Genomic DNA, 14,092 nt, shown 5'->3' on the forward strand with positions numbered 1-14,092 from the left:
AGTGCACAAATATCTTCATTGAAGAACTGGCTTCTGGCCCTCTTGTTTTCTGTGCCTGACGGCGCATAGATGTTGACAAAGTACGTCCCAGCTATTTTGATTGCTATTCCTCGGCCGTCAGTCAGGGTCTTGATGTCCTCTGTGTCGATACCATTCCTCACCATTACAGCAGTGCCAGTTCTCGTTTCTGCGTCAATGTTCGTGAAGACGTCGCATCCCGGTACTTGTTCCAAGTCCGTGGTGACGACTTCTTGTAATATCGCTACATCGGCAGCTCGGTGCTGCAGGAACTCCGTGAGGGCGTCTATCTTCACAACCGAATTCATTTTATTGACATTGCACGTGATGACGTTATAGCCAGAGCGTTCCTGCATTTAAGCGCTATGTGGAGGCGGGGGTTGAACTTGCTGTGGGCGGTCCGGCCGTAGGACTAGGTCCTCCGGTTCGGTGGTTTGTTTTCGCGCGTTTTCGGGCGAGATGTCCGACGCTTCCCCGTCGGAGGTCTCCATCCTCTCGTCGTTTGAGCTGCTGCTGCTGCTGCGGCTTCGCCGCCTGTTACGCCGCCTTTTGGCTTTGGACGCCGGTTGCGGCTGCTCGATAGACTCCTTCGGTTCGTCGTCGGATTCCTTCAAGATGCGGGCGAGTTTGGTCACCTGCTTCTTGATGGCGATCTCGCGCGCCTCGGTGTACGAGGTGGGCGTGGACTCTGCGCTGGGCCCGGCCAGCTGGCTGCCGTGAATGACAGCCTCAGCTGACGGCTGGGCGGGCGCGGCGGCGCGCGTGACCTTCACCCGCCGGGCGGCGGGGGAGGGGGCGGCCGCCGGCTCGGCCTCCATTGTGGTCTCGTTGTCCGAGTCGGAGCTCAGGTGCCGCTTCTCCCCTGCGCTGACCGCGGCGGCCGCCGCTGGGGCCGGTGTTGCCGGCTGGGCGGCCTCGGCTGGCGCGGCAGCCACCGCTGCTTCCGCTACGGCAGGCTCGTCGTTGGCGCGCGGGCTCTGGCCCGACAAAATTCCGGCGTAACTTGCCGCCTGCTCCGCTGCGTTGTCCGCGTTTTCGCGCGGCAGCTGAGCCACCCTCTTATTTTTGGGGCAGCTGCTCCTCATGTGTTCAGTCGAACTGCAGATGGAGCACGTCGGTGGTTGTCCGCTATATTGGACAACACCTCTGTGTCCTCCTATTACAATAAACGACGGCACGTGTTTTCGTAGGACCATCCTGACGGACCTAACACCAGAGTCCACTTTATACCGGTGCCCGGTACCCCAGAAGTCTCTCGTTACAGAGAGAACCTCACCGTACAGCTTGAAGTAACGTGCAACTTCCTCATTTGGCACCTCGAAGGGAAGGTTATACACTTTTATGTTCCTCACGCCGTGTCCGGCGTACGTTATTTTTACATCGCTGACGCGGCCATCTCTGTGTTTAAATTTTCTCACACCACCGCTTACGTTTACAAGCGTCTCGCATCTCACGTCCGTTTTCAATTTCAGAAAGAGGCTAAGCAGCGTGAAATCTAGCTGCAACCCCTCTAATTCGTCCTCCTGAATTTTAAGTTCGTGAAACATCCACTCCTCTATATCGAAGGAGGACGGCCGTTCGTGTTCACGATCAAACGCGCACTGAATCGTCGTACTTGAGCGATTAAACGTTGTCATTTTTTCCGTGGAGCACTCACCAAATCGTTGAAACACGAAACACGATCGCCTACGGCGAGACGGCTACGGCTGGCGCGGCGCGGGAGCCGGCAGGCGGCGGGCGCGGGCGCGGCGCGGTGGGATGCCGGGCAGGGACGGCTCGGCGGCCGGTAATCCTCGACTACCTGGGACGCACAATAGCGAGCGGCACACGTGTTGCCAGGCGGGCAGCCAGCCAAGTACTAACCGGGCCCGATGTTGCTTAACTTCGGTGATCGGACGAGAACCGGTGTATTCAACATGGTATGGCCGTTGGCGCGCTTATACTGTAGCCGCACGACAGAAGACGCCTCTGCCTCTTCTCCCAACACACACAATCGCCGTTTTCGGTGACACATTTGACGCAGAGCACGTCCTTCCGCAACAGCTGGAGCCTCGAAGGCGGCGCGGAGTGCGCGGCGCCCGGCGTCTCAGAGGCGTCTGCCGAACTGGCGGGCGCGCCGCACCGCCACTTGCGTGAGACACGCGGCTGCTCGGTGCGCCGCCTGTCATTCGTTTCGCTTGGTGCGTGCGGCGTCCGACACTCGCGGGCGACGCATCTTGTTCCCGTTATCCGGCGGGGGGCTGTGCGGGGTGTAGCAGTGTCCTGCTGGAGGGCGCCCCCGGCATCTTCCTCACTCACCTGACACACGCCGCGCGGCTCGCGTCCAGGTATTTGCGTGATCTGTGCAGTGCATTCGCACCTCTCCCCTTCCGTCCCGACTTGTCCCGACTTTGCTCGACTGCCGCTCGCTGCCGCTCGGGTCGTGGCCCATATGACAGCACAAGCAAGAGAAACATCTGCGAGACGGCCGTGGGCCTAACGGGCGTGTCCGAGACGCCGTTTGCGGCCAGTAGACCTGTGCAAAGGTGCGAAAACAGGGACACAAGACACAGGAGGGTCGCCAAAGCATCCATCTCTTCTAGCGACGAAAGATACACTTTTGTTTACAAGTTTGCAGTCGTACACTGCTGCAAAACAATAAGCCCTGACGTATTTCAGAACATATCTGTCGGTTCATACTGTTTTGTTATCTTCAGGCACTTTTAAGAAATCTTCCTTGGCACATTCTTCTTCGAACTGAGGCAATTGTAAGTATGCTGTTTAGGTTTTTTATTGGTAACACCACCTCTGTATGAAAATCACTGGCTGTGCTGTGTGCAGTCTGTGGGTAGTTTGCATTGTTGTCTGCCATTGTAGTGTTGGGCAGAGGCAGCTGGCTGTGAACAGCGCGTAGCGTTGCGCAGTTGGAGGTGAGCCGCCAGCAGTGGTGGATGTGGGGAGAGAGATGGCGGAGGTTTGCAGTTTGTCATGAACTGATATATATATATTATGATTTGTGATGATATTAAGGTAAATACATTGTTTGCTCTCTATTAATATCTTTCATTTGCTAACTACCCCTATCAGTAGTTAGTGCCTTCAGTAGTTTGAATCTTTTATTTAGCTGGCAGTAGTGGCGCTCGCTGTATTGCAGTAGCTTGAGCAGCGAAGATTTTTGTGAGGTAAGTGATTTGTGAAAGGTATAGTTTAATGTTTGTCAGGGCCATTCTTTAGTAGGGAGTTTTGAAAGTCAGATTGCGTTGCGCTAAAAATATTGTGTGTCAGGTTAAGCACAGTCATGTAAAATTGTTCAAAGGGGACGTTTCATATGTCGACCCTTAGCCTAGGATACCTCACTGGAATCTTCTGATTTTTTCTTGAAGTTTGTGTATTTAGTGTAGATTTTGTTTATTGCTAGCGCGTAATTGTAGAGAGAATTTCCTTTGTAGTTGCAGTCTTTCATTGTTGTATAGTAAAACAGTTATGGCATGCATGTAGATTTGCACCAAGTATTTCGCAGCTGCGCTTGCAATTAACTAGATATTATTTTCAGTGCTATGTTAATGTGTTCTCTTATTTTTGATCTTCAAATTGTGTTTTTCTGTGTTGTCGTATGAAATACTGTGACAATAATGGCGTGTGAAAAACGTAATACTAGGCTCCAAAGTAAACTGAGAAATGACAGTGAAGACGAAGGCAGTGTGTTAGCGCCGCAGAGTAATGAATTAACTGATGTTCAAAGTAGTAATTTGGTAATTGTGAATAGGGAAATGGAGCGGGCTGCAAACAATGGTGTAGACAGTGAAACAGGTAGTGAACAGGGAAGCATTATCGATCGATCGGTCGGCAACAGCTCGCCTCAGGAATCCGAAATGACAGGACACAATTTCGCAAATACTGTAGATTCAGGTTTTGGGTCATCACCGTTTTCTCAAATAAGTCAAGACACATTTTCTGCTTGTCAAAATGTGAATGTTGTCGGTGCAAATGCGCTGCCGAAAAGCGTAGAGAAACAGATTCCAGACACTAATACATTATTATTGCAATTAATGCAACAAATGGAACAAAATCAGAGACAAACACAGCAACAGTTAGACACAGTGGAACAAAATCTCAAAAAGTTAGACACAGTGGAACAAAATCTTAAAAAGTTAGACTCATTGGAACAAACACTTGAACAAACACGTGAAGATTTAACTACTGAGTTACATAACATTGAATCGAAATGTCAAAAAGTCTGTAATGACGTAAAAACACAAATTTGTGAGCATTTTCAACCTATTTTTTCGCGGCATGAAAATGCATTACAGAATCACGAAGCAGCCATAAAAGAACTGCAAATTATTGTTCATGAAAATCATGAGACCTTGCAAGCTAAATTTGACTCAGTTGCATCTACCGATTCGGTTACGCAACTTGCAAAAACTCAGGAAAACTTTAAGGACACAGTAGATACTCTGAAACTTGGTTCAGAAAAACACACTGAAGAAATAAGTACACTATCGGAGAAAGTAGCCGAACTTTCGGATCAGGTCACTAACTTATCTACAAAGGTAGATGATGACCTGAATGACACAAGACCCGTAGCCTTCACTGACACAGAAGAGTATGAACAAATAAGAAAATTCAAACAAAATCAGAATCAAATTAATACACAACACCAAAGAGAAATCCGGGAAGTACAAGATCAGCTGACACAGGTAATACAAGAATTACGTATTTCAGAGGACACTCGCGCTCCAACACGGGAAGAGGGACTTAGAAATACGGAAAAGACGCAAAATAATAACACAGGGCATTTCGTAAGTTATGAAAGAAACTGGCAATGTGCACCGAATTTCGATATGGAACCGCCGACACGACGTAACAATGACCGATATGCTACTCGCCGACATGATGATTTTGACTATAAGCTGTTCATTACTACACGTAAATTCAAAACATTTAAGAATTCTGGCAACGACATTCATCCACAAGCATGGCTCCATCAATTCTCTCATTGTTTTCCTCCCAACTGGTCGTTAGAACACAGATTAGAATTTATGTGTGGCTACTTGGAGAATGAACCAGCTGTAAGAATGCGATCGGTAATTCACGATTGCCACAGTGAAGGAGAGTTTTACCATGCCTTCCTCTCAGCATATTGGTCTCAAGCCACACAAGACCGTGTAAAACATAGCATCATAATGATGAAACGTTTCGAACAATCTGAATTTTCCAGTCTTATGAAATATTTTGAAGACATGTCGCATAAGAATCAGTATCTTTCAAACCCATACAGCCCCTCAGAACTCATCCGCATTTGCTTAATCAAACTGCCTGAACATTTACGACATATTATTTTGGCAGGACGTTGCAAAGACGACATTGAAGCTTTTCAGGGACTGTTACAAGAACTGGAAAGTGACACTGACAATCGCGGAACGCAGGAGCACAACAATTACAGATCACATCAGTCGCAATTCCGCGATGAAAGAAGTAATAACTTGACACGACAAGGCTATTCTCACAACACAAATCGTGACCAAAACAGACACCACCCGTATGACAACCGTTGGCAGAGTAGTAATAATCACAGAGAAAGATCGCATTTCCGTAGTAATGACTATCACAGAGACAATCAGAGAAACAGACAATATGGGAACCAAAACAAGTATTATCAAGGGAGGCAGAATAACTTCAGACGCAACAGTTCGGCGCAGAGTTACGATTCAGGGAGAAATTCTCCACCACACGACCGACAAACAAGAAACTATGTAAACTACCGACAAAACGACAGACGTAAATTTCATCAGAACTGGCGGGATTCTAACAGAGCTGGGCCCTCTCGTCACGGTGAATTTGTAGAAGTTAGGTCTCCAAATCCCAATAACGACGCTCGCCAACAAAGGAACAGACAATGACTCGCACCGCAGGTAGCCGCGTGCGCCGGCTGGCTCAGAGAAAAATAACATTGACGCTAACCTTGAGAAAAATTTTAGCACTCCTTACCGATGTATACAACATGATAATTGCTTTGAAGTTGAAACTCTGCGTACTAGGAAGAGTAAAGGTTTACACCACATTTCACATGTAAAACCGTTTATTGAAAGATAATCTGCTTTTTAACTTTGTCTTTGCCATAAAACTTTTCACTTCACATTACTAGTATGCTTTGTCAGACTTAAGAAACTGTTAACATGCAACAATGTTTGAAGTTAAATATCCAGTCTAGAACCTAGGGAACATTTTTAAACAGAAATTACGAATGCATTGTTATAGTGAACAGACGACACAGTGTTGTGTGTGTACATTCTTGCTTGTTTGTTGCACGATTACGTAATGACTATCAGGCTTACATACTAAGAACCTATACCAGTACTGCTAATGAGATTTTAATGCAACATTTTGGTTTACTTGAAAATACATTCTGGGTTTAATGTACTTTCTGTGAGATACCAGACGGCACAGTGGTTAGTTTAAGTGACAACTACACGGTTTTATCACGACGCTACTAATGAGTGACAATTTACAATGTTGCTTTTGCGGTGTATCTGTTTTATATCTGCACAGTTTTTCTGAATTCTTCTGGAAAGTAAAACAGGTTTTAGTAGTAACTTTTGTGGTATAGCAACAATGAGACAGCCTTTTTTGTGGCACAACAATACGTTACTGTACAGTACTTTCTTCATCACGCCAATAACCATAATAACTATGATATCTATACGCAAAGCATTTCACTTTTGTTTATCATGAGGTAAGTACATTGACTTCTGCAGAACTTAGCTTTCGGAGGACGATAACTACGACACTTCCACACAGATTATGTTGCAACAAGACGCACATTTAGCGCTACAGTACACGTATTTGAGTGATTAATTTTGTACTTAAAACATTTATTTTTAAAGATTTTTGAATTACAAAGAAAGTTTTCCGTGATACATTTCATTCCATTGCTGTAATCTGTAACACCTGAGGGTATAATTACATTAATCCTCAGGGGGGTACATGCTTACTTTGTGTACCATGTGTGTGGCAACCACAAGGAACCCTAGCTAATATGGTATTTGCTTATACAACTTTACACATCGGTACCATATTTCTCTAACACACAAATTACACAGCTATCTGATCATTTACCTGAGAGATAAACATGTTTTTTACTACGTCAGTGACACATGTTTACGTAATTACACCATTGGATAACTTCACACTTATGAAATTGTATTTTGTCTGTACTGTGTGAACTCTTCATATTTTTTTGGAACCATTGTGATACTATGAGAGCTTTGAATGATGTATTTGGTATGGATTCATGATTTTTAAAGTACGTTTGAGGCAGATGACACTTTTGACATGAGCAGAGAATTTTTTTAATTATTGGAGGAAGCTACGACGATTTTGAGATTTGACTGAGGTGTTATGATGTTATTTTTACGACGACGATGTGTATTATGCTGCTGAGGTATGTTTATGATTAATAGGCTGAGGCTATATGAGTTATTTGATTATGCTTCATATTTATAATGACGAAATATTGACGAGTGTCGATGGATACGTATATGTGTAATAAGGTAAGGAGTAATGAATAGTGGGTAGGGACTCTTGACTTGTGAAACAGGATGTTGGAAACGAAGAATCGTACTTTTAAGAGTTATGAAAGGTGTGTAAATGCGTGAATGTATCACAATGCCGGCGAAAATTTTTTTGGACACTTATATTTATAGGATTTTGTTTCTACAGATTTGCAACGCTAATTCTTGACCTGTGAAATATTTTTATGTGAGTCGTAGCGGAAACTGCTGTGGTAAATATTTCCGTAAGAAAGTTAAGTGACCACCTGCAGGTAATGCGTGGCGCGTGGCGTCTGTCACCCGCACCCAACTGGGCGACAGCCGCCGGAAAAAAAAAAAGCCATTAGCCTTTCAGCGGCACAGGTAGAAAAAAAAAAGGGGAGGCCATTGTCTGCGCTACTGACATTTCCTTGTTGAAAGCATACTGTGGAGCTCGTAATTTATGATATGATATTTACTGAAATGCCTAATAAAATGACAAGAAATATTTTTACATCTGCACACCTGATTATGACAAGCGTCTTTCTATGAGAGTTGAGAGAATTTCTACTAACTTATGAAATGTCACATGACTACTGAATGATATTGTTATGCTTTGCTTTTCATAGTTGCTTATTTCATTTGATATCTGGTTTCCAGCTGTGTTGCAGCATTGCTTTTATAAAATAAAATGCATTTGCTAATGTGAACACTTTCTGTCAACAGATCTATTAAATAATTATTTTATGATCCACATTCTTTAAAAAAGGAGCACTTGGAAAGGAAAGAACAATAAGAAGGATCTAGTAACAGTAACACATAATTTTCTTTTCAAGTACATGGTAATATTTCTTTTTACAATCAGTTGTTGTGGTGCACCACTTTAATTACATAGATATTAAGATGTGAATACACATTTCCCTTATCTGCATTGTTGTTTTTACTGTAATATTTTTTCTGCTTGCGCTATGTCATGTTTAGGTATAAGTTGCTGCTGTTTGCCAGGCATAGTGTTATTGAATTTGACTTTTGCTAATTTATACTGTAGCTTGCTTTGCAATTTTCCATTTTTTTCATTGCTGTTTATATTAATTGTTTTGTGCTGCTGCATTGCCTCGTTCCTTAGTTTAGCATCTGAGCTCAGTAGATTTAAGTTAGCTTAAGAGGGGGTAGCCTCTAAGAGAATGAGTTGCGATGAATTGGAAGAAATGCATTGAGAAAACAGGTTTAGGTAGGATTTTCTTGGAAATAAATGTTGAGGTAAGAAATGTGTGAACATATAAATACAGAAAGCATGCTTAGATAGAATTTTTTTTGGTGGAAACAGAGGATGAAATAAGAGGAAAGATATATGAAGTTTTGGGTTGGACTGCAGTACCAAATGTTACACTGAAAACGAACCCTGTCCTTTCCTATTGGTGTTATCCCACTATGTGTTTGTGTACCCTTGAGTATTTGTTTTCTTCCTGTCTCTGTGTACTGTTTCATAGAATTTTTTTTCTCTTCTAATACTAAGCTATATTCACTATGAGGAGGAATACTGTTATCCTCAAATATAAGTTGCATTAATAATATGTTATTTTCTTTGTAAAGTTGTTTACAATTCTGTTCTGTTTCAATGTTCATGTGTGAAATTAATGTTTCGAAAACTATTCTCATTATTTTATGTATGTACTTATGTCACTATTTTTGTAACACTGACGTATATGTCTATTTCTATTCTTTTGTAAAGCCTGTGTTACTGCAATTGTTATCTATATTGCTATGTTTTTAATGATGTATTTTGTACCTTTGTTATTGTATTCTTCTGTTATAAAATTGTAATTGTCACCAATTCATGATATTATTAACTTGTAAGTTCCATTTCACTGCACACGTTTCTGTTGGTCATAGTATATGGACAATATGTGAGAAGTTGGGACTGTTAGTGTTTGCACGTGTGTTACTAATTCAGCAAGGGACTGGATAACAGCATTGCTTGTTCTAAGGACAATTCCAAAAACTTTGTGAGTGCACAAGTGGTGGTTTATGGACTTGCTATATTATCCGCAAGACTCTTCAATGGTGATTGTGCACCTGCACAGTCACAACAGATGGCTGCTGGCTATTTCTACAAGGACTGCAGTGGGTCTGCACCTCTGGTGCCCCACCAATACCATTATCTCTACAAGGACTGCAGTGGGTCTGCACCTCTGGTGGCCCACCAATATCGTAATCTCTACCAGGACTACGGTGGGTCTGCTCTGTGATGACCTACCTACCAATATTCATCAAAACTTCGACTGACTCTGCAGTGGGTTTGCTCTGTTGTGGCCCACTACCTGTCAGCATGTCGAGAGTCAGCACTGTCTTTCCGTTGGAAGGACAACACTACTTCTTCAAGACAGCATGGTAATCCACTACTTCTGTGTGCATTTTCTTTTACTGCTCAGACTTTGAGAAAAACACTGCTATTTTACTGTGATGAATCAGGACTATCTTTATGGACTGTGAGAAAATTTTAGCTTTTGACCAACATTGTATCAATAAGTGTGTGCATTTGATTTCTTTGTTATTGTAATTATGAAAAAATTTTTTTTCAAATCTGTATTGGCCACTGCCCAATCCAATATGTAAAAATTTTTGTGGGGAGCATGGGGGCTATGTAAGTATGCTGTTTAGGTTTTTTATTGGTAACACCACCTCTGTATGAAAATCACTGGCTGTGCTGTGTGCAGTCTGTGGGTAGTTTGCATTGTTGTCTGCCATTGTAGTGTTGGGCAGAGGCAGCTGGCTGTGAACAGCGCGTAGCGTTGCGCAGTTGGAGGTGAGCCGCCAGCAGTGGTGGATGTGGGGAGAGAGATGGCGGAGGTTTGCAGTTTGTCATGAACTGATATATATATATTATGATTTGTGATGATATTAAGGTAAATACATTGTTTGCTCTCTATTAATATCTTTCATTTGCTAACTACCCCTATCAGTAGTTAGTGCCTTCAGTAGTTTGAATCTTTTATTTAGCTGGCAGTAGTGGCGCTCGCTGTATTGCAGTAGCTTGAGCAGCGAAGATTTTTGTGAGGTAAGTGATTTGTGAAAGGTATAGTTTAATGTTTGTCAGGGCCATTCTTTAGTAGGGAGTTTTGAAAGTCAGATTGCGTTGCGCTAAAAATATTGTGTGTCAGGTTAAGCACAGTCATGTAAAATTGTTCAAAGGGGACGTTTCACAATTAATATCGAATCTTATGTTTATTACAGTCGTTTAATTTTTTTTTTTTTTTTTTTTTTTTGTGGAGAGTTGCACTGCTACGGAACAGTAGGTGACCCTGACTTACTTCAGATCACATCTGTCGATTCGTAGTGTTTCGTTATTTTCAGGGCATTCCTAGCGCGTTTAAAATGCTTAAGGAAGCACGTTTGTCACAAAAGAAAGGTAGTATGAAAAGAGGGCTGGCAGGGATAGCGGCGTAAAAAGGAGAAAATGAAGGGGAGCCAACAGCACCTTTTTTTTTTTTTTTAAACGTAATAAACTTTTATTTACAAAATAACAAATACAGTCATGAGATTCCAAGGTATTTTCAATTTCAATTTCAGTTAGTTATCGAGTCTTTTTCTTTTCTTTACTGATATGTAACTTTGTTGCAATTGTCTGTTTCATTATATTTTGTGCATTTGCAGGTTGATTTACACTGTTGCACTGATTTGTAAGTCAGTGGAGCAAGAATATTTCATTTTTCAGTTTTGTTTGCGTTTTTGTTAAATTTTATGGGTTATTGATTCAAACACTTCTAAGTTCTTTACTTTAGGTCGAGTTTTGGTCTGGTGCCATTATGTGGCTTGTAACTATTATTAGAGATGTCTTATTGGCTAAGGCTTACATTTAAGAGACAAAGGACAATGACAAATATGTATGAATGAATATTATATATATATAGCGAGGTGTCCACGAGATGGTGGTTGAGGGGAAGAGAGCGAGAGAGGGCGAGAGAGAGAAATAGAGAGACAGAGAGAGAGAGAGAGAGAGAGAGAGAGAGTGAGAGGGCGATATGGAACACATTTGAAACATAATTAAAAGTGGACAACTATATTCTAGATAAGCTTAACATGATTAAAAGGGATTGAATATAGATGTTTCTTTTGTTATTCTACTCACATAGTCATCTTCGGCGTAGTGATGTTTCGCACATTTTTAAGAACGCTACCTGGATATGCCCTATATGTGTAGCCGTAGCACTGCGGACACTGTTGTTGCACTGCACAAATTTTACACCGAACTCACATTTAACACACAACACTTTGGGGGTGTTGGAGGGTCTCTGCATCGGTGACGACGGAGGCGCGGAGGACTAGGGGGGGGCGTGGCGGCAGCGGTGTCGGCGGCGTCGGCGGCGCCGGCGGCGTCGGCGGCGTCGGCGGTGGCGGCGGCGTCGGTCATGGCGTGTGGGGACGGAGGGCGTCCTTGAAGGCGGCGTCCAGCCCTATCTGTAGGTAGTTCTGGAACGTCTGCCTGTAGTTGTTTTTCCGCTTGGCTCGCTTGTGTTCCTCCCAGAGATCGGTGAGGAACTGCACTCCGTCCGTTTGTTTTTTCGCGATTATGGCGTGCGCTGTCATCGCGAACGTCCACATGGTCGCGACGCGTTTGGGACGTGGAAAACAATTTGCAGCCGGGATGGTGAGGGCTGTGGCTTCTATAGTTCGGTGGTCCGCCCTGTTCATGAGTGCCACCATTTTCCTGCACGTCTCCCATATTGCCTGACTTGTCGGACATGTGAAGCGGTGTTCCACGGTGTCGATCTCGTTGCACGCTTCGCAGTGCGGCGACTCGCGCATGCCGATGCGCGCTAGCCGCTCGTTCGTGGGTATCTTGTTGTGTACGACTTTGTACCACGTGTCTCTAGCTTCCGGAGGTATGGCTTTCTCAGAGAGATTCTTCCAGACTTGTGGCCAGTCGTGGTCTGGAAGATTCGTCTCTGTTCTGCTTCTTCCTTGTTTGCCTCTCAGTGCACGATAGATTTTCGCTGCAGTTCTCATCTCTTTCACTGCTAGCGTGGATGAGATGTAGCTACTGTCCATTACTATCTGCTTCAAGTAGCGCATCTTGTAGGGTATTCTACTGACATCTACCGGCGCTTCCCCGGAATCGGGTCTGTGTTCTTTCAGTAGAGACGACGTGGTACAGTCTACACTTCTGTCCTCCATTTGTAGAGCTCGGTGGAGCAACAGTGCCGCGCATTTTCTCGTGACATCTATCAGGCCCAGCCCCCCTTCTTCTCTAGGGAGAGTGCTGGTGGCTTGCGACACTTTGAGAATTTCCCGCCTCCACAGCAGGTAGTATACAGCGCTTCCTATAGACTTCCCTATTTCTGTTGGTACGTTCATGACTTGTGCCATGTACCAAGCCTTCGCCAGGATCGTTTCGTTGATCAGCTGTGCTTTCTGATCCAACGTCAGGTTTCTGTTGGCGTGTGTCCTGACGAGTCCTCTCGTGGTGTTCAGGATGTTCCGCCAGTTCTCTGCGGCCATTTTGAGTGGGCAGGCCTGCAGCTGAACACCTAGAACTTTATATTTGTCGGTCACCTGGTACCATGGTCTGGCCTCTCTCAGTTTCCCGTTCCCTATCGGGACGAGCACGGTTTTTTTGGGGTTGGTTTTGGCCCCAGATGCCTTCCCAAAAGACTCTATTATTGGGAGGACTTTGTCGATGTCCTCTTTACCGTCCACGAAAATGCTCAAGTCATCGGCATATGCCATACATGTCACGTTTATATCGTTCAGCTTGTAGCCGTTGACGGAGGCAGCGAGTTTCCTGAGGACTGGGTCGAGGGCTACTGTGAATAGTGCCATCGACAGTGGGCACCCTTGCCTCACAGATTTCCCCAGTTTTATTGGCGTAGATGTCCAGCCATTTACAGTAACTCTTGACGTGGCATTTGTTAACATGTTTTTGATGACTTGAGCGAATTCGGAGCCAAAACCCAGTCTTGCCAAGGTCTTCAGCAGGTACCGGTGACCGATCCTGTCGAAGGCCTTTTGGAAGTCAATAGAGATGATCGCTGCAGTCGCTCTGTTGGATGCGGCGTGGGCTATAACGTCTCTGTACGTGCAGACGGCGTCGAAAATGTTTCTGCCTAACACTGCACATGTCTGCCATGGGCTGATTGCTTTTTTGAGGGCGAGCTTCATATTTTCCGCGACGCATTTCGCTACGAGCTTGTAGTCCGCATTTAGGAGGGTAATTGGGCGGAAGTCTGTTAACGTTTTTGGCGCCTTATTTTTCGGTACCAGAGTGATGGTCCCTTCCAGGAACGGAGGTGGTATCTCCTTCCCGTCCAGAATTTCGTTCACAATTTCTGTTATTATTCCACCTACTTTGTCCCAGCAGGTGGCGTAGAATTCTGACGGTAATCCGTCCGCTCCTGGAGCTTTGCCGTTGGCGCAGGTTTTGAGGACGGCTCTCACTTCATCCTCTGACACAGCTTCCGTCAGCAAAGCGCGATCGGTGTCGTTCAGCCGTCTGCGCGTTCCTTGTAGTAGTTTTGCTGTTTCTGCGTCATCTGGTTCCTCTGCCTTGAAGAGATCAGAGAAGT

General features: G+C 44.4%; 1 pseudogene; it reads right to left on the reverse strand.

Annotated features, from left to right (window-relative positions):
• Positions 1-1,833: 1,833 nt before the first annotated feature.
• LOC124582972 lies at positions 1,834-1,951 on the reverse strand (annotated as a pseudogene).
• Positions 1,952-14,092: the final 12,141 nt, after the last annotated feature.

Source organism: Schistocerca americana, unplaced genomic scaffold (genome assembly GCF_021461395.2).
Source record: "Schistocerca americana isolate TAMUIC-IGC-003095 unplaced genomic scaffold, iqSchAmer2.1 HiC_scaffold_431, whole genome shotgun sequence".
In the NCBI taxonomy this organism is placed as follows: Eukaryota; Metazoa; Arthropoda; class Insecta; order Orthoptera; family Acrididae; genus Schistocerca; species Schistocerca americana.